Raw genomic sequence first — 21,537 nt, forward strand, 5'->3', positions numbered from 1 at the left:
GGGGAATGCATAAATAATATTCCAGTCACTAGTACAGGTAGGCAATATGTGATTTATTACCCAGGAGAAGTTATAGCATCAGGTTAGGTTACTAATATGCACTCCTAATTGGCAATTTGGTGATATTTATTGAAATTTTTGACTCAAACGAAATCCAGGAATGTTCTGGATTGCAGCTGTTACAGCTGACCAACTTATGCTCACAATCTATGTAAATGGCATACCATTGAAAGCATTGGTAGAAATGGGTGCAGTTCATACAGTCATTAGAGGTGCCAACTGGCCCACTCACCGGCCAAAGATTAAGGCAGACACCTGCATGTCTGGCATAGGAGGATCAATAGCAATTGAAATTTGTGCTACTTCTCTGAGATGGGTATTTCCACATTCTTTACATACATAGGGCTTCTCTCCAGTAAGAATTCTCTGATTAATAATGTCTGAACTTTGACCAAAAGTTTTCCCCACATTCATTACATTCCTAAGGTTTCTCACCAGTATGAATCCTCTGATGAGTTATAAAAACCTGAACATCGACTAAATGTTATTACATTCCTTACATTCATATGTTTTTTCTGCAGTGCGAATTCTCTGATGTTCAACAAGTAACGAAAATTGATTAAAAGCTTTGACACATGCACTACATTCATAAGGCTTCTCTCCAGTATGAATTCTTTTATGACATATAAGACTTGAACCCTAGCTGAAGGCTTTGCCATAGTTGCTGCATTTATAGGGTTTCTCTCCACTATGAATTCTGATGTCTAACTACATGTGAGCTGTGAATAAAAGCTTTCCCACAATCACTACATTCATAAGGTTTTTCTCCAGAATGAATCCTGTGATGTTTGACAACATCTGAGCTCTGGCTGAAAGTTTTCCCACATTCTCCACATTCACAGGGCTTTTCTACAATATGAAGTCTTTGATACTTAACATCCAAATAACATTTGAAGCTTTTGTGATAGGTATTACATTTATGAAGTTGCCTTGTAGTACTCTGTGAATATGTATCAGGATTTGATATCGAAGTCTCTCCCCCTTAGGAGCTTTCTGGTCAAAAACTGTTTCAATCAAGGGATCTTTTTGTATCTCTCTAGTCTACTCACTTCTGTAAGATTAATAACATTCCAGTCCCTGGGGGATCTCTCTTAGGAATCTGGTCATCACTGGATATGATTCTCTTTCAGGAACTGTCATAGTATGGAATCCACTCTTCTCAGTACAATCCGAAGCTCTGAGCAACTCATTTAGATTCCCTATGTGTTCTAAAGCCCCAAATGGTACACACACTCGGAGCCACGTTCCTTGAGATGGATATTTGAAGGTGAAACAGTGTCGGGAGCCAAGGGCCTGCCCAGGTGTCTCTCCCCCCTAAGTGGGCCTTACCCTCAGACAAATTGTTCTGAGAATCAGCCAACCACAGGTGGGCATTACCCTCAGACAAATAGTTTTGAGAATCAGCCTACCATAGAATATTCCAACATTGTATACTGTTCCTGTTCATTGAACCAGCCATTCCCATGTTCCTTTCCCAAGCCCAACTCTACTTCTCCATCACTCCTGCTCCTTTCCCAGGCCCAACCCTACTTCTCTTTTTCATGCTTTTTGCTATATAGGCTGTACCCCAAGAGCAACAAACTGAGACCTTGACAAGAATCTGCTTAGTCTCGCTCTTCTTTCTCACCCGTTTCTCTTTCAGGCTGGGTCCCCCGACTCCCCGAATAACTGAGTCCCATTGGATGGGACAGATGGCGTCCAACGTGGGGCTTGAGGTACGGACCCTTGCCGGATGGACCCTCTCCCAGAGAAGTCATCGCGACCCCCATTGGAAGGACCACTTTCACCGCTCATGAGAATTCCAGGCCTTGGTAAGTTTAATAGTCCGTCTTATAAGAAGTTATTTAAAGAGCAGGTTTTTTAAAGCATCCCTCAGAGAAAAAGGGGTTAAGAGTAAAGAAAAAAGATTTGGTATAAGTTATCTAAAGAGCAGGTTTTTATAAAGGACCTTAAAGCATCCCTCAAAGAAAGAGGGGTTAGAGTAAAGAAAAAAGATTTAGTTAGGTACTTTCTTTTTATATATGAAACTTGTCCTTGGTTTCGGACCAGAGATTCATCCCCAGAAGTGGCAGAAAGTAGGCAGAGACCTAAATGATAAATTACAGAAGGAAGGACCAAATGCTGTTCCCACAACTGCCTTTTCCTACTGGGGCTTGATTCATGATATTGTAGAATCGGCATCTAATGACCCTAACAGCAGCTCTTATCAGTTGTGTTGCAGAACATTGCCTCCGGCAGCCTTTGTGGCCTCTATTCCCCCGGCTGATAAGAACCCTTCCAGGTCCCCCTCTGTTATCATTGAGATGACTGTCATTCAAAGAGAATCCCTTTATCCTCTTGTGCCTCAAGAAGCCCCGTCATCAGGTAATCTGCTAAACTGCTCAGCTTTCCACTGAACTTTCTTCCTTGCAAAATTCACTTACAAAGACCATCCTCCTCCCGGCTTCAAGCCCAGCAGCCGGTCCTCCTTTGCTACCTTACAAAAAGGGCCCCCTTAGCAAATCAAAAAACCTTAAATTGGCCTTTTTACCTCTGCTGGAACTCTGCCTGGATTTCCTCTGGGATTTATCAGGTTTTCAATTACACTTGGCTAATCATTAATGAAGCTGGAGATGTTACTAACTCCTTCTCTACAATCTCTACCACAATCCCGTGGCTATCCCTAGGGGATTTTTTAAAATTGTCATTGACCTAAAAGATTGTTTTTTCTCCATCCCTCTTCACCCCGATGATTGCAAATGCTTTGCTTTTTAGCCTTCCCATAGTTAGTTGTGTGGGCCCCTCCCCGCATCTCTCTCAAATTTGCCAACTGCTTCTCTCTGCCCTCCAGACCCAGGGCCTCTTGATCTCTCCCAAAAAGATTCAAACCCAACCACCTCAGCTGTTCTTAGGTTTCGAGTTACTCTCCAACAAAGTCCTTTCCCAGAAACTCCAATTGCGGACAGACCGCCTGCACACTCTTAATGACTTTCAGAAACTTCGGCAATATCAATTGGCTCAGACCTTACTTAAAACTCACAACAGGGGAATTAAAACCTCTCTTTGATATCTTGAGATGAGACCCTGATCCCTCCTCCCCACGCTCACTCACCACTGAGGCGCGAAAATCCGATTACAGTAGAACACGCCATCCTCGAACAGCACATAGGATATTATGCCCCCAATCAATCTTTTTGGCTCCTTATATTTCCTACTCCCTTTGCCCCCACAGGCTTGCTTTGGCAACAAAAGCCTCTATTTTGGGTCCATTTACCCGCATCCCCCTCCAAAGTTCTACCCACATATCTTCACCTGGTTGCTACCCTCCTAGGCCTCGGCAGAGGGGCTGCCTTGAAGCTCTTTGGTAGAGACCATGACCACATAGTTTCCCCCTACACTACTTCCCAAATACAATGGCTTGTTCAGAATGATGATGATGGGGCCATTAGCTCCATTTCTTTTCAGGGAACATTGACATTTACTTGTCTCTCAATATGTTTGCAGCAGTAGCTTACATGAAAACCTTAAAGTATATTGCAAGGAAGAAAACTCATGAGCCATTATATGGGTTTTGTTTTGTTTTTGTTTTTTTTTTTTTTTAAACACCACTTAGATCTCTAAAACTGTCTATTCACCATAGAGCCTAATCAAATTACTGCCCCTCTTGTCTTTGCTTATATGTTGTAAACCTCATTATAAAGTTGATTTCCAGTCACATTAATAATTAAGTGCTGTTTTGATGTAAAGATATTGAGTATGATTTTTATTTTAATTTGTCTTAATTTAGGATATAATCTAAGTCTTTTTTAGAAAAAAGTTTGTTTTTAATTACCACTATGCTAAAAGCACATGCAATTTTTTTGGAGGTCATTTATATGCTGGGGTGGAGTGAGGGAACCAGACTAGTTAACCCTAACTTTTTTGAATTGTCAGGTAGTAAAGCTGTCAAATAGGTTTGTTGACAAAAAAAAAAAAAAAAAAAAAACCAATCATCTACCTGAAAGAGTTTAGCAATGCTGCATACAATTGAACAAATGAAACCTTTTAGCTTCTTAGCAGTTTTACTACTAGAACCCATGTTACAATATACTTATTCTCTTTTGTGTCTTGGGGTCCTCTATGATAGACAGATATCTTTTTTGTTCATATTAGCAGCATTATAAACTGGCTTGTCACTATACTACATTTTGTGATCTAACCACTGCTTTCAGAGTAACTTTTCAGTTATTTTGAAGCAGGTTAATAACCTTTTGTATTTGCACCTGTGTCTTACATATTAATTATGGCATGCTTGGCAAATGAGGGATTTTTTTTTAATTACCTGTGAAGTTTTTTGAAAGCCAAACAAAATGACTCACCAAATTGTGCTCTTACATATTGCTACTTCAAGTGTTCCTTTTAAATCAAACTTTTCGATTTTATTTTGTAGCAAATTGCTGTAAGAATGTAGCTTGCTTACCTTTTATTGTACTTGAATTTTAATCATGGTTTTAAACATTGTAATTAAACAGACCATTTCATTAGGTTCCGTAGAATTTGTCATTCCTTTGAAGAGCACAAGGAATTCCCACTTTGAGTTTTAAAATTAATATAACTTGTTTATTTGAAGTAGAAGAAATAGTTCAGTATTAATATTACAGAGATGAGAGGTTTCAAAAAGTTTGTTTAGATTTGCACAGATGGTAACATCACCTTTTAACTTGAAAAAATGAGGAAATATCTTTAACATTAATCATCAGATCTAATGGACATTTGCATAGCAACTGGATAAAGTGTAGAAATTTGTGCCTTCCAGTATACAGATTCTTTGTTGGTGGTCATTTGAATAAGCCAGGCCACTTGAATTCCCGAGAGCACGTTTAATTTTTGCCGAGTTCCAAATGTATCTTTAAAAACTCTTAATGTGTAATTAATTTCTAAAATCAAATAAGTAAGATGTCTGCTATTGAGGGGAATAGACATATAAGGAACTTTATATTGGACTGTTATTTTTAATGTTCAATTTTTGTTATTGCTAAATAATTAAATTTCATCCTAATGTTATATCCATGTTGTCCCTTGCATCATAGGCCACATTGACATAGTCCTCTGAGTAATACATCATGGTCAAGTTTCCTACTTCAAAACAAACTTTACCTCAGCACAGCTGGTTGAGCTCGCTGCCATCATTAGAGTTTTTGAATTGTTAGAAGATCCTTTCAATTTATATACTGACAGTGCCTGTGTGGCACTCTGTTCCCCTTCTGGAGACAGTACCTTATATTCGCCCTTCAACCAATGCTTCCCCCGTTTGCTGAACTTCAGCACTTAATCCTTGCCCGCACTGAACTTTTTGTAGGTCACGTTCGTGTCCATTCTGGCCTCCCTGGGCCATTGGCAGAGGGTAATGACAGGGTGGATCAGGCCACTCAACTTGTGGCCACCGCCCTCTCAGTCACCCCACTTACTGCTGCAAAGCAGGCCCTTGCCTTACTTAATGCCCCTACTCAGACTGCGATATTCCATCACTCGCGAACAGGCTCGGCAGATTGTCCGGCAATGCAAGGGCTGCTTAACTCTCCTGCCTGAACCTCACTTGGGAGTGAACCCCCGTGGGTTAATCCCTGGCGAATTATGGAAGATGGATGTCACTCACTACCCATCCTTTGGCAAATTAAAATATATTCATGTCTCCATAGATACCTTTAGTGGCTTCATTTTTGCATCTCTACAAACAGGGGAAGCCTCCAAACATGTGATCTGTCACGTTCTTGCCTCTTTAGCTGTTGTCCCAAAACCCAAAATTCTTAAAACTGACAATGGTCCAGGCTACACTAGCTCCACCTTTAAACAGTTCTGTGCTCAGATGGAAATCAAACACTTTCCTGGCATACCTTATTAACCCCCAGGGTCAAGGAATTGTTGAAAGAGCTCAAACTTTAAAAAATATGATCTTAAAATTACAATCAGGGGAAGAAGTGTTATATCCTAAAGCAGGTAATTTTAAAACCCTTTTAAATCATGCAATGTTTGTGTTGAATTTTCTTATGATATTGAGGGCAAATCTGCCGCTGACCGCCTCTGGCATTCCATCTACAGCCAATACTTATGCACAGGCTATGTGGAGAGACCCTTTGTCCAACAGATGGCAGGGTCCCGATCTGGTCCTTATCTGGGGCAAAGGACATGCCTGCATTTAGGATTCACAGGCACAAAATGCCAGATGGCTCCCAGAGCATCTGATAAAACTTCACAACCCACCCAGGGATCCCCCTGAGAAGATTTCTAACTGTGCTTTCTTTCAGAAAACATGAAGTCACCAAACCTTTCCTCCCACACTCTCTCACAGTGGAGCCTTTCGTCCAACCCTCCCTAAGGGACCCCCCTCCTCTGCCAAGATCATTCTTTCCCTGGTTAATGCCTCTGTTCAAGCCATTCGCAAGCTTAATACTACTCCCACGGAAGATTGCTGGGTTTGTTACTCCTCCTCCCCCCCTTTGTATGAAGGCATTGCCCATTTTGGAAATCTCACATTCACTAACAACTCATCCCTTTTACGCTGGGGAATTGAGAATAAGCAGGGTCTCACCCTTAGTAAAATCTCTGGCCTGGGGCTGTGTCTTTTGGGACCCAATATGCTGCCTCCCTTATAGCTAGAAGGGGTATGTAACCAGACTGTCACTATTACTACATTTCCCACGTACGTGGCTGCCCCTAACAACTCATACCTCGCTTGCTCCTCGGGTCTGACCACCTTTGTGGTTACAACCTCCTTCATTCATAACAAAGACTATTTTGTGGTAGTCTCTCTCTTCCCCCACCTGACAATTCATTACCCAGATGATTTCCTAAGATTCTGGGAACAAGGGACCGACCCACAGTCCAGGAGAAAAAAAAGAACCTTTGACGGCTCTCACCCTAGCCGTCCTTATAGGCCTGGGATCGGTGGGCGCAGGAACAGGAATTGCCTCCTTAGTGACTTCCAACAGGCAGTATGCTCAGCTCAGTGCAGCTATTGACAAAGATCTTCAGGAACTGCAGTCAGGCCTCAAGTACCTTAAAGACTGTCGCCTCCCTGGCGGAACTGGTCCTGCAGAATAGGAGAGGCTTACACCTCCTTTTTGCAACAGGGTAGCCTTTGTGCTGCATTAAAAGAGGAATGTTGTTCTATACTGATAAGCTTGGCCTAGTAGAAGATAGTCTAAAAAGGATCAAAGAAAGCCTAGAAAAAAGAAAGAGAAAGAGAGCAGAACAAATCCTGGTATCAAAATTGGTTCTCTACATCCCTCTGGCTTACCACTCTACTCCCCAGTCTTTTAGGGCCCCTTGTAGGTGTTTTGCTGCTTCTCTCCTTTGGCCCCTGGGCCTTCAACAAGCTAACTACTTTCATCAAGTCACAGGTCGATTCTGCCCTGCAAAAACCCGTCGCAGTTCTTTATCACCAGCTTAACGCCAATGGATCCTGTGATGACCCCCCTTCTACCATTGCCCACAAGAGCCTTTGATTCTCCACCCTCGCCGGAAATCGAGTCCCCGTGGTACCTAAGGGTGTGGTGATGCCTCGGAGGGACACGGCCTTAATTGCAATAATGTGGGCTATTGCTGTGAAAGAGCCAATGACGGGAATATTGTGGCCTCATGACTCGGAAAATCGTATCTTTTACGGCTGCAGTGGTACCCAATGACAGGATTATTGTGGGTCCACTGGGGGGGGGGGCGGAGGCAACCCACATAACCTAAGACAGGGGCCCTGCCCTTCTTGGCCCCGAGGGCCTGGTTATCTAGGTACCAAGCATAGAGACAGGCCTTTCACCAGCCCTTGTGTTATAAAATCTTTTGCTTCTAAAGAGAAAAGGGGGAGATGTCGGGAGCCAAGGGCCTGCCCAGGTGTCTCTCCCCCCTAAGTTGTCCTTACCCTCAGACAAATTGTTCTGAGAATCGGCCAACCACAGGTGGGCATTACCCTCAGACAAATAGTTTTGAGAATTGGCCAACCATAGAATATTCCAACATTGTATACTGTTCCTGTTCATTGAACCAGCCATTCCCATGTTCCTTTCCCAGGCCCAACCCTACTTCTTTCTCATGCTTTTTGCTATATAAGCTGTACCCCAAGAGCAACAAACTGAGACCTTGACAAGAATCTGCTTGGTCTCACTTCTTTCGCCCCTTTCTCTTTCAGGCTGGGTCCCCCTCGACTCCCCGAATAACTGAGTACCGGCTGGACGGGACAAAACAGGAGTTTTTACTCCTTTTGTAGTAAATAAAATCCCCATCAATCAGTGGGGAAGAGGCATCTTACAAAAGTTAGGATTACAATTGAGTACTTCGGTTTTTTAGGCAGGGCTGCTGTTGAAGGCCTGCCAACACTCCCACCAACACTTCATTCAATGGAAAAACTGATACACCAGGTATGGCCCTGAGCAAGTGAAAAATTCAGGACTTAGAGATAGTACAGGAGCAACTTGACCAAGGTCACTTAACCTTCTAAGTCCTTGGAATTCCTCTGTATTTGTTGTTAAAAAAAAAATAATAATAATAATCATCTGGAAAATGGAGGATGTCAACTGATAGAAACTATGGGAACTCTTTAGCTTGAACTTCCATCTCCTACTCAAGTTTCCTAGAGAATGGCCTCTGTGTTATAGACATTAAGGATTGTTTCTATTCTATCCCTCTAGATAAGGGGGATAAAAGACTTGCCTTTTCTGTACCCAGCATTTAGTTGAGCCTTATAAAAAGATGGACAATTTTGCCACAAGGAATGAATGGCCCTACTATGTGTCAAATGTATGTTGTTGCTGCTCTTACTACAGTAAGAAAAGCATTTCCAAAAGTTATCATCCATGTAACATTACAACACATCTTGAGGTGTGCACCTGAGGAGCACATTTTAGAAGCATGTCTACAAAAGACCATGGAAACACTAACGAACTTCAAATTGCATATAGCTCCAGAAAAAAAATTCAAAGACATGCTGCTTTTCAATATTTAGGATATGAAGTAAGGTGTTTACAGTACAAAAGCTTTCTTTAAGAACAGAGAAGTTGAACACCTATTAATTTTTAGAAGTCATTTAAGGAGATATCAATGAATGAAACCAGTGTTAGGCTTAACTACCTATACCTATCAATTACAACCATTATACGACATTTTAAGGGGCGCCAGTGCTTTAAACTCACCAAGCCAGCTTACAAAAGAAGCTCAAGAAGCTTTGAGAGAAGTTGAACTGGCTTTATCCAATGTGGTTGAAAGAATTACTCAAAAATCCTTAAAATACCAGTTTTTGCTACAAAAGAGATACCCACAGCAGTCCATCAAGGAGACAGTGTGATAGTGGTCGAATACTCCCAGCACAACCAGACCAAAGCCTCACTCCTTATCCAGTGCTTGTGGCTAGAATCTTATTAAAAGCCATTAAATGAATAGTACAATTATCTGGGATTAAGATCTGACAAGATATATACCTTTTATACCATTCCAATGCACAAATTAATGTATGCTGTGAAACCATCCCAGAGTGGCAAATTTTATTGGCCATGGCTCCAAATTTTACACATGGGTTTCTATTAAAGATAACCCTGCAATAACATAATTAGCAATGTATTTTTTGAAGAAAATGTTCTAGGGTTCCTCTTAAAGGACCAACTATCTTTACAGATTCAGCCAATACATTTGTGCTATAATACTATACGACGACTATAAAGAGTCAGAACTTCCTTTCAGTCCACTCAACAGAATGAGTTGTATGCAGTTAAGCTAACTCTTATCCAGGAGATGTAAATATAATATCCGATTCAGTCTATTCAGTATGATACAAAGAATTGCCACAGTCCAAATAAAATTTGTAGCTTCTAATATATATCAGCTCTTTAAAGAACTTCAAAAGCAAGTAAGAAAGCACCAAGGTAAGATTTATATCTTGCATGTCCACTTTCAGTGAAATTTCAGGTCCTGTTTTTATTTATTTATTTAAAAATGGAAAGGCAGATAGCCTTCTAACCACGTTAGCCAATATTCCTTTGTTTCAGGAAGCCCAAGAATCTCATTCTAAATATCATCAGGCTGCTCAAGCTTTACGTTTGCTATTTGTGATAACAAAAGAGGAAGCTAGGAGCATAGTAAAAGCTGTACAGCTTGCCTTCCTTTCCATACTCCTTCACTCCCTCCAAAGAAGAATCCTCATGGTTTGAGACCCAGGGAAATTTAGCAAATGAATGTGACCTATTAAGAAATCTTTTGGTCATCTCTTTTATCCATGTAGTGGTAGACACCTTTTCAGGATTTACTTTTGCAATACCAGCACCAAAAGAGACAGCCTGAGTGGTCACTTAATTCCTTATACACAAGCTTTTGCAATCATGGGTGTGTCTCAAGCAATAAAAACAGATACTGGACCTATATATACTTCCCCCCCCCCCTTTGAGGCTGGGGGGTTAAGTGACTTGCCCAGGGTCACACAGCTAGGAATATCAGATTTGAACTCAGGTCCTCCTGAATTCAAGTCTGGTGCTCTATCCACTTTGCCACCTAGCTGCCCCTTGCATATACTTCTAAACATTTTGCACACTTTTGTGCACAGTATAAGATTTTACACATTGGCATATCTTTTAATCCTCAAGGACTGACAATAGTAGAGAGGAGAAACACATCAAGATGCTCATCCAAAAAAAAAAAAAAAAAAAAAAAAAAAAAAAAAAAAAAAAAAGGGGGGGGGTAAGGTAACCCTAGAAAACTTAAGTTTCTCTTCACACTATTATAATTATTTTTTTTTTATTTGATAAAGATGCATTGGCTCCAGCAGTTTTATGACTTGCCAGAAGGGCAGTGTCCAGTGCTACCAGCTCCATTATGTTTAGATGATCACCAGGTGATGTGGAGAGACCCAGAAAGTGGTGAATGGAAGGGACCAGATAGGTTACCTGCCTGGGGGAGAGGGTTGCTTGTATTTCTTCAGATGGAGAAGGAATCAGATGGGTGCCAATGAGCTGTATTTGCCTTGTCCGTCAGAGATACAAAGAAAACCCTTGAAACTAAGGAGAAGACCCAAGAAATATCTGGTGGTTCCATCTCTAACAATGTGTGCCATTGAGAGAGCCTGGAAGCTAACCTTATGTATATGGCAATTGACATATGAAAATCAAAAATTGTTAACGAGACAAAGTCCTGCATCAAAATCTGCAGGAATCATTGGATTCCCTGACACATGAACTAATAGACAATAGATTGGTTTTTGGACTATCTTTTGACTGCTGAAGGAGGTGTACGTGAATGTTATTTATGTATCCTTCTAGGACTTATAGACATGTATAATTCCTCATATTGATTCATGTTTGTTACATTACTACTAGCCTGTATTACATTACTACATGCTTGTGAAATACTTGAAACAGGCATACATACATCCATCAGCATGGGAGGTAAGACCCTTCAGTCCACCGGAAACCTGCAAACAATATCTGGCTTTACTCCATTTCTCTTTGGTGCCCACCTCTCTTCCCAAGAGTTTAGGGAGGATGTGACCACCTGTGTTCTAAAACAAAAGAAAGCTGAAGATGTAGAAGACTGCAGATAATAGGGAACTCTGAGAAGTATACTTGAAACAAGGATACTTTCAACAGGATGTAAAATTCAGTGCGACTGATGAGATGATGATTCTCTAATTCACGTATACTTACTATGGTGATGTAATGGTTCTATAGTTGGTACTATAGAACTGAGCATGTGCTCAGTATACTGTAGTGATGTAATTGTTCTAAGATATATAAGGGCTGAGAAGACTTTAAAGGAGCAGACTCGAGTGAGTGTGCTCGAGCTTGATCTCAGACTCTGGAGAGATCCTTGAGAAAGCTAGTCTGGACATTACAATAAGTAATACTTTATTGCTAAGAAGGGCAGCAAAAGCAGATCCATATGCATATCTGCCATCATGTTGAGGTTTGAGAAATGAGGATTGACAGATTCTGTGGCCTTTGCAAAAGAATTCACAAACCCGAATGAATTGAATATAGGAGAAGTTTGTGGGGGGGGGGGGAAGGGAGAAGGGTTTATTACACTGAGAAAACAACTCCCAGCAAGCAAAATCCTGTTAGGACTTTTTGCAAAGGTTTAGCATACAGCCTTTGATTATGTCTTTTTTTTTTTTTTTTTTTTTTTTTTTTTGCCCAGAGCTGGGGACATTTCAATAAAGGGTGGAGATTATGCCCCAGGCCAAGATCTCCAATTGAACTGTAAGTGGAGAAGTTATGGGAGTTTCCCTATGAACAGGAGGGTGGGACTTCTTCCAGGAGTTTGAGACTTCTAACCCAGGACCATCCTTTCCCCAAAGATCAGTTTACACATCATTCCCCTATCAACAGTCACCCCAAATTCACTTGGGGCAAAGGGACGGGCATCTCATCTTCTGGAGCTTCTGACAAGGAGCATATAGCTCTGCTTATGCTCAATGGGGTTTCAGGCCAGGAGAGAAAGTGGGAGATCTAAAGGTGGCAGCAGCCACAACATCTCAGAAACGTTGCACATCCAAGTCAGTTGTCCCATGATTTTCAGAGTGAACTAGTAACTGGAAGTTTATAGCTTGGAGCCTGGAGGAAACAAGTCGCACAAGCAGGTTAGAAGTGGGGTGGCATCTAGGGTGGAGATGGAGACATTTGGGAATGGGGCCTTTACAAATAATACATCATGTCCATATATGGGCTGCCTTAAGGATGCTGATGGCTAACCCAACAATCCTGAATGCCCCCAGTGCCCACAGAGCTCCCTAGCTGAAAGGATAAGGAGTTAACTACTGGCGGGGGCCACAGAATGACATCAAGAAAAGTAGAGAAAATGCTAGGAGCAAAGTTCTCATTCTTGGAGTAGGAAATAGCAAAAATAGACTAGAGGTGAGAAAAAGTAAGGAAGGAGATTAGTGAGAGAAAGGACAGTTTCACCCTTTTCTCCAAAGTGTTTTCAGGGATCCTGTAGAAGACTAACTTTTAGTTAGTAAAGGTATCAAAGACCAAAAGCAACTTGAAACCTCTGGCAAATAGACTTTACACATATGCCACCTTGCAATCTTCCTCTGGGTATGTGCCCCTTCTCTGGACAGGCTTCAGGAGAGAGAAGTCTAACAGCTCCTTCAGGATTTACTTGGGCACGAACTGGGCAGGCCTGGCAGACCTGCCTGATCGTTTCTCCCAGTTTGTGACCAGTAAAAATGTGTTTCACAAGGGATCAAAGAAACATTTCTTCCCAAGTATGTAGGTCTGATGAAGACCAAAATTAAAAGTTTCTACTGACTTGTCTCTGGGATTAAAAGTTGGGTTGGTGTTTGAAACCAGCTAGAAGGAGAAAGTATGTAAGCTCTTTCTTCTGCAAGGGGTTTTGTCCTATGAGCTATTCTCCTTATAATCGTTTTTTAGTAGAATCTGTAGGGGAGCTATTTTCCTTGTAAGAATCGGGGACCTGGGGAATTAAAGGTGCCATAGTAAGGGTGAATGGGCAGCATCTTTAACAGCTGAATCTGCAACCTTATTCCCCTTGGCTTGAAGTGAATCTCCCTTTGGTGTCCCCTTTACAAAATATGACAAACCTCTCCAGGCTTATGGACAGTTTGTAGTAACAGAATTTCTCCTGCATATTTAATAGAATTCTTTGCTGTCAAAGTCCCCTTTCCATATAGCCCCATGAGCATGCAAAAGAAGAAAAGCATATTTGGAGTCAATATAGATATTCATTCTTATTCCCTTCCTCAGTTCCAAAGCTCTGGTTAAGGCAAGTAGTTCAGCTTTCTGGGCAGAAGTCCCAGGGGGCAATGGCTTAGCTTCCTGTGTGTATTTAGGATAAGCTTCTCACTAGAGAGAGACACTGATGCCCTTGGGCAAGTTTTGAAGCTTCTTCAATTAAAAGGGGTGTAACAGCCATTGCTCCATTCTAGGAAAACCCAGTCCAATTCCTTTGAGAAACAGGCAAAGGGGCTGGCGATTAGGTTCAAGGGCCTGAGTTAAGACCCTCAGAGCCTGGCCCTGCTTTTGTTTACATACAGTGAAAGGCTTTTCTAATATTAGATAGAACCAGGGAAAGGGCAGAAGTCAATTTGGCTTTTAGGGTAAAATTAAGGGGTTTTATGGCAACATCTAGGAAAGCCTCTTGGGTAGGACGGTAGATCAAGATAAGACTACAGTTAATCAGCTCCAAATCTCTTTCCTCTTTAACCAGTGTTAAAAGTTCATGATCAAGAAATTTCTCAATCCTGACTAAGGCTGGAATGGCTGGCCCAGGAATTCCTTGGTCCCAGGCAAAGAAATCTATTTTCTCCCAGATTTCAGAGTGTTGAGGGCGGTAGCCCCTTGATATTCCTTGATGTCCAACTTCCTTTGGGACTTGGACCTTTGATACAAGATCTGGTCAAACTAGTTTGGGCTATCTGAGCTGGCCAGGGTTTTACAGCCCCCATTCTAATCTTCTGAGATAGACCAAATGCCATCAGGAAATTCCTTTTTGGGAAGAGACTTCTGTCTGTCCCCAAAAGATAACAAGAGAATCCTTATCTTATTTACATCAGTCTCAGGCTGAATGATTGTGCTTTTGTGTAAAAGAGAACTCAAAAATCTACTCTTTGCAAAATGGGCCTTGTACCATGCAGCCATTTTGCCCACCGGCTCTCCGGTGTTTCCATTCTAGTCAATAAAGACTATGTTTCCTTACAGCATTAAGTAGCAAATTCCTTTGCTGCAGAACCCGCCCCTGGTTACTTTGGGGAAGGAAGGAGAGAGAGAGAAAGCAACTGACCCATCTCTGTTTAGACCACAATTTACTCCTCATCAAGAGGGAATATGAGAGGGCTTAGAAAGGTGAAAAAGTTCAGCTAGAGATCTGAGAAGAGAAAATTGGGTTCCCAATTTCACCATTAAATCACATCCCAATAAGGGAGCTGGGTAGGAGGGAATAAGAAACCAGTTTAAATAATAGGTCACCATACTGGCAAGGCAGAAGGAAGCTTTCAAAACAATTCTTAAGTTTCCCTTCAATTCCCATTCTATGGGGGAGAGGCAAGTGAGACCAGAATGACAGAGCAAGAAGTCCCTGTATCAAAAAGAAATTCAGTTGTCTTACTCGCCACTTCTGTGTGTTGGGCCATTTGGTGGATTGAGAGTGAACTCGACCAAGCCCAAAAATCCTGCTGGAAGGGCAAAGCATTGGGAAGGGCAGCTTGTTGCCTATAGGCAGTCTCTCCTCCAGTGCCCCTCCTGGCTGCACTCAGGGCAAGGCCTGGGGCATTTCCTGGTGCACAGTTTCACGCTTGATAGTCCTGTCTATGACACCTGACGCATACACTGTTTCCTGGAAATGTCAGGAGCCAAAATTTGGGACTTCTCCATTTCTCACTTTAACTCTGGTCTTTTTCCTCTGCTTCAGTTTGCTGTTCCCCATTATTAAAGTCTCCCAAAAGCTGTTTCTAACAGATGAGTGGGAGAAATTTGAGGGATCAAAGCTGGCTTCTGCAGCAATCTGGGGCAGATTGTTTAATATTAACATTTCCCCAGGAGAGATCAAATTGGAGAGTATTGGGCCTTAAGACCAACAATAAACTGGGCGAGATCCTCAGAGTAATGGCCAGGTTTTTCCTTAGTCTGGGAGAGATTTGACATTGAGATACCTCTGCTCAGAATCTCTCGGAGAGCCTACTGCTTTTCTCAGGGGGCAGAGATTAGACGGGATAGCTAAATCAGTATCCTGAGGAGGAGAAAAAAAAGAGGTCCCACTCCTTGTGACAGAGGGATTGATGAGTGGGGGTTGGGAAGTCTGGGGATCTGGTTCAGGAGATAAGGATAGAGTTAAATACTGTTGGACATAAGGTCCCGTCTATGGTAAGGTGGTGCTTCTAGAAGGGATTCAGAGACATCCTGTGTCCCTAGAGGAGAAGGAAGGAGGGGGTTATTTAAAAAGTTAGTATCCTAATTTTGTTTTCCCTCAAGCAAATTTAAGCAGAATCTGGCAGTGCTGTTTTAGTTTAATCTTTAGTTTTGAGATCTTTTAATCTGAATTTGTCTTAAGAGACTGCCTAAGGAAGAATCCTTAGATTTAGAGAGAAGTGGATTGAACCCCACTTTTTTTTTTTTTTTTTTTTTTTTGCCACGTCAGATTTCCCGGATTTTGTAGTGCCCAACTTCCCCCGTACTTCCCTAGAGAGGGAGAGGTGACAGAAGCTCCCTGATTAAGAGTACTCTCGTCAAAAAGACAAGAATTCCCAGTCTGGGCATCCCCAGCCAAAGAATTCTGCTGGAACACAGAAGCTCCCAACAGCCCAAACCTTCCCAGGTGTTTGGGTGTCCCAGCTATAGGATAGACAACAGCAAGAGAAGGCTTACCTCGGCCAAAATTTTGGCCACCTCTGTATGGGCCACCAAGTGTTGAGATGTGAAAAATGAGGGTTGAGAGATCTCCCGGCTGGTCGAAGGTTTTGCTAAAGAATTTGCAAACCCAAATGAACACATGTGAAGTTTGTGGCAAAAAAATAGATTTGTTACACTGAGAAAACAACTGTTAAGACTATTTGCAGAGATATGGGCACATAGCCTTTGATTATATTGGGGATTTGGGGGCTGGAACTGGGGACCTTTCAATAAAGGAACATGCCCCGGGCCAACATCTCCAATTGAATTGTACATGGAGATGCTATGGGAGTTTCCTTATGAACAGGATGGTGGGGCTCCTCCCAGAGGGATTGGTTTGAGATTAACCCAGGACCACCCTTCCCCCCAAAGACCACAGTTTACATCAATGATTTGATAACTTTAAGCACCTTGTGCCCTCTCCAAAAGTTGGAAGGCACTCTAAAGTGGGCCAGCCAGGATTCTTTGAAGCTCACTGCTTCTAATGGGTTTAGCCAGAGCTTTAAGTGTGCTTCCAACTACAGGAGGCTCCGAACTTAAATCGGACAAACATACAGAAGTCACTTTAGTTCAAGTTGCTGAGTGACTTCTATATGTCATTGTCAGAAGAGGACTGGAAAAAGATTCTATAAAGTTTGGCATCTAATCTATGATCATGACTCAGAGACTTCAGCCAATGTTTCAAGTGACTTCTGCCAAACCTCAGCAAGAAAGTAAAGAGAAATCCGTGTGGACATTTTAACAGTTAAAACATAAAAACTCAGGAGCCAGTCTCCAATATTGATAACATACTAAGGTCCACAAAAAGTGAAATCAGGTCACGAAGTCTGGTGTTCCCATTAGCTAGATACCTCCTACAAGCACCATTCTTTGAACCTAGATATTACCATAAAGAATCTAAGACTTATTATAGTATTCCTGCCTCCCTAGTAGTAAGTTTTATGGAGAAAACTTTGATAATTTATCATTTATCTTCAAATGAAGACTCTTACCAAATTTACCTCAGTTCTACATTCTACTTACTGTTCCATCCTGCCCATTGCCCATAGAATTGTTCCTAGAACTTGGACATTTAGGGCACAACGCTGCTTTTCGTTTCTTATTTTTATGCTATGATGCTCACCCCAAAGGTCAGACACCCTACCCTTCTACATATTTCCAGATTGCCAGTACAATTTTTAAGCATGAAGTCTTAACTTAGAGACTATTTAGGATATGACCTTTGCTATAAAAATGCTTCCCACAAAAAATCTGGGGACATGTTAAATAGGAAACTAATCTCAAGCATAATTGTTGGTTCAACTCAGAGTTAACTCAGTGCTGCTCTAGGCAACTAAGACAGTCACAAAGGAGATGCCAATCTATATTAACAGGATGAATTTATTCACTTGGAAAAATTTTTAGTAAACTTTCTTTCCCACAAGAGCAGTCATGTGGGTACTAAAGAAACCCTACTGTTCCAAATCAAGAATTCCAAACTGTACACAGGCTATACCCATCATTGTATTCATAAGAGGGATTGGGAACATCTTTTTCTGTCACAAAAGTCATGAGGCCAGTTCAGTCTGGTGAGTTTTTTGTTCTTTATTATCACATGCAAAGCTTATGCTATCCTTCTGCACAGATACATATTCAACTTTTCTACATTTCAGGGTTCTGCTCTAAAAATAGGAAGATTGCTAACAAGATAAATGTCTCCCTCTCAAACACCGTTTATATGGATATATATGTATACTTAATACACATACTTTGTGGGCTTTGTGCATTCAAGGAAGAGACATGAAATGGTGTATTATGAATGCTTCTTACTTGCCTTTTAAAAACTTGTCTGCTATTTCACAATCAAATTTGTATGTGTCTAACTTATTAGATGTGTAGCACAGAATCCTGACTGCAGTCAGAGATATAATGCTTTAGCCAGAGTGATGCTATTTTGCCATAAAAGAAAGGCAAGAAATCCTAATAGTATCAAGAGGAAAAAGCAATCCCTGAAGTCTGAAAATAGACATTTAGAGACCTAATTAAAAATGAATAAATATATATTTTACATGATTACTTCCTGATAGTACCTACACTTCTTAGTCTACTTCTTGGTGTCCACATCCTGGCTGAACCTCCAGAGAAGGTGCTACTTCATCTTTTTCCTCCATTAGAAGGGGCGGGCTTCTTACAGGAAATAGTTCTTTGTATTCCTCCATCTTAGCATGGTATCTGACACATAGTAAGAGCTTAATAAGTAGTTTGTCTACTACAAAAGAAACATTTATAGTCAGCCTAATTAAGATGTGTAGGAACCTGAGCAACCACACAATTAGGACCAGTTTCCAAAACTTACAAGACAGTTTCAAGAATTGATTGGTTTTGGATGGAACACTTCCCTCTGTGTGGAATAGAGAGGGATAAAGTGAAGAACTTACAGGAGTGTATGAACTCTTTCTGTATTTTATTTTCGTTATCTGTGTTTCCCCTATGACCTGTATAATATGTACAGGCCCATGTTTACTTGAGCCTTGGCCAGCTATAAACATTTACTTAACCTGAGCTGATGACATTTATTGATATTTAATCTATTAGCTGGATCACCATCTGCTTGATTAAGCCTAAAGGCCCGATTTCTGTTTCCTAGAAATCAGGAGATTTAGGGGAAAACAAACCTTCCACTCCAATCTCTCTTATGCCTTTACATGACTGGCATAAGGATGCCATGTGTGGGGCTCCTGCGAAGAGTGGACTCCAGGGTTCCCTTTTTTATAATGGGGCTCTTGGTAATCTTGAAGGGGCTTATGGGTGGAGTCCCAGGTTGGCTCCTGGCTGGGTTTCAGCCAGGGTTAGAATCAATGGGTTTTTAGATAAGGAGGAAGCTGTTTGTGGGGGTTGGGAAACCTGAGCAGATCATTAGAATAGGGGCTGGGACAGCCCAAGTTAGCTCAGATCTGATGGGGGTTGGGAGATTATCTCCCATTGGAATTCATGAGGGTTGGAAATTAGAAAGGAATCTTAACCCACATCACTACCACAAACTTTCTCTCTTATCTCGAGATGGGACAGCTCATCCTCTGAATGTTTTCAATAAACAACTTTTCTGCCTTCTCCCGAGTTATCTGAATAGTCATTTTGGGTAAGGGTCTTTTACATCCCTCACACCTAGAGGTCCCAGGGTCAGGTTGGGAAAGTTTACACAGAACACTTACATATGCAAAGTCAAAATTGACAAGTGGTAAATTAGAAAACAATCCTACTCTGAAGGGATAGATTTGGTAAAGATTGCCTTGAATTTCATCTCTCCCCAGCAATCATTATGGAAAGTTCTTAGTGTTAGACTAAAACCGAAAAGCATATTTAGGACAGTATTTTCACAACTAAGGAGGATGGTGTAATGGTTTTAGGTGAATGTATTAAAACCTCAGAACCAGGACAGAGGCAGCAAGTCATGGAATTCTGTAGGATGTCTTTCAAGACATGACTTTCAACTATTACACCTGCTGTCATAGCCTCATTTTTTCTAGTTGCAAAGCTCATCTAAAAGTGAATAGGTCATTCTCCTTTTATCCACGTTTCTATGTGGATGTTGCATACCCCAAGATACTAAACCAGATGTTTTCAGACAGACATTGAGAGGGAGAGAAAAAAAAACAAAAAACCAGATTGTTGCTAGGGTCACATCCATTGAGCCTTACACGTGAAGGCAAGAACTCAAGATGAGATTATTCAAAAACAGTACAAAATTAATTTAGGGAGGGAAACAGATCAAGGATAATGAGTGACTTCTCTGGGATTTTAAGTTGGATGCTTCGACCCTGAAACTAGTACTTTTCCCTCCTGATCCCATGGATTCTGTTCTAAGTAAGCTATTCCCTCAGAAGTAATTTCAATCATGAACAATGGGGATGGGGCAAGCCAAAAGCAGCATATCAAAGAATTTGAATAGAGGGCAAGTGTAATATTATGGCAATTGGGGCAGATAGCATTTTCTCTAGACTTAATTTTATCCATAGCATTTCCAAGATTATGAGTAAGACATACTGAGAAGTCTTGATAAGCAAGTATTTGAACAGCTGCCTACAATGCTACCTCTTGACCTAAAGTTTTTATGGTTTCATGATTTTGCTCACTTTGGAACCCAGTTGGGGTGAGCTGACTATGGCTGTAAATAGACTGATAAGCGAGAAGGGGTGAGGTGTATCGGGTTTATCAATTATAGAACAGGCTCCTCTAGGAGGGTCTAGGGCACCACCAAGTCCTTTGAGTTTTAAGCAGTGGCTCATACTTCCGACTACGAATATTTATTTAATTACCTCTGTTTACAGCTAAGCATAGTGGGGTCTCTAATCCAGTTTGTACCTTAGCTTTAGTGTCTTCAGCAGGCGTAAAGTCACTTTAGTTGCATATTTTAATATCAACTAGGGTGTATTACAGCACAGTTGAGTTTTAACCTTGTTGGGTGAATGTTTTGCTTAAACACACTTTAACTCAAATTAACAGAAAAAACAGCATAATTGTATGACTACGGTGGCCGGCATGAGATTTACCAACTTTTTTTATTATAATTTAGTCAAATTTTCATTTATTGCTCAATGTTAGTCACTGCTGTATCCCTTGGGGGTGTGGTTATACAAGGTGTCATGGGCTACTCTAAGGAGTGTCCCTGATACCTGCTCCTTTAAACTCAGGTCAAGTTTTAAGGGCATTCTCACCGGGCTGTGGAAACTCGCGTGTGTAGGTCTAAAAAAATTAGCAGTAAGGCTAGGACCAAACTTTTGTGCTTATGGAACTGATTAAAGTCCACCTAAGCATTTTCAGTGCTTTGCTTTGGGTTAAGCTACAGAAACTAATAAATAAGTATATAAGCTCAAATTTTGTCAAAATCTATGTCTGTATTAAGTTTTTTGCACTTTTTTTTCCCAAAAGCTTATTTAAAAAAAAAAAAAAATGAACCAAGTTTTTGGTTTAAAAGATGGAATGCACCAAGTAGATAAAAGTATGTGTCAGATATAGCAAGTATTTAAGCTAGAGTCTATGAACTTTTACTTTCAAAATTTGAAAATTGTAATATTTTATATGCAATTTTAATGTTATGCAATATTCTGAGAAAGTTCAGAAGCCAAAAATGAGTGAAGGAGTCTGACAAATGGGGGAAAAATGT

At 41.1% G+C, this 21,537-nt stretch overlaps 1 long non-coding RNA gene across 5 annotated transcripts; it reads left to right on the forward strand.

The window, feature by feature from the left end:
- The first annotated feature begins 1,591 nt into the window (after positions 1 to 1,591).
- On the forward strand, positions 1,592 to 11,980 carry LOC141549443 (uncharacterized). 5 transcript variants are annotated; one of them, XR_012484360.1, is made up of 3 exons: positions 1,592 to 1,871; positions 2,271 to 2,424; positions 8,201 to 11,980. It is a non-coding gene; the product is annotated as an uncharacterized LOC141549443 (long non-coding RNA). The 5 variants fall into 5 exon arrangements; XR_012484357.1 differs by lacking the exon at positions 8,201 to 11,980 and adding an exon at positions 6,324 to 8,180; XR_012484359.1 differs by lacking the exon at positions 8,201 to 11,980 and adding an exon at positions 7,413 to 8,180.
- The last annotated feature ends 9,557 nt before the right edge of the window (positions 11,981 to 21,537 follow it).

The sequence above is a fragment of the Sminthopsis crassicaudata genome, chromosome 1 (assembly GCF_048593235.1).
Source record: "Sminthopsis crassicaudata isolate SCR6 chromosome 1, ASM4859323v1, whole genome shotgun sequence".
NCBI lineage: Eukaryota > Metazoa > Chordata > Mammalia > Dasyuromorphia > Dasyuridae > Sminthopsis > Sminthopsis crassicaudata.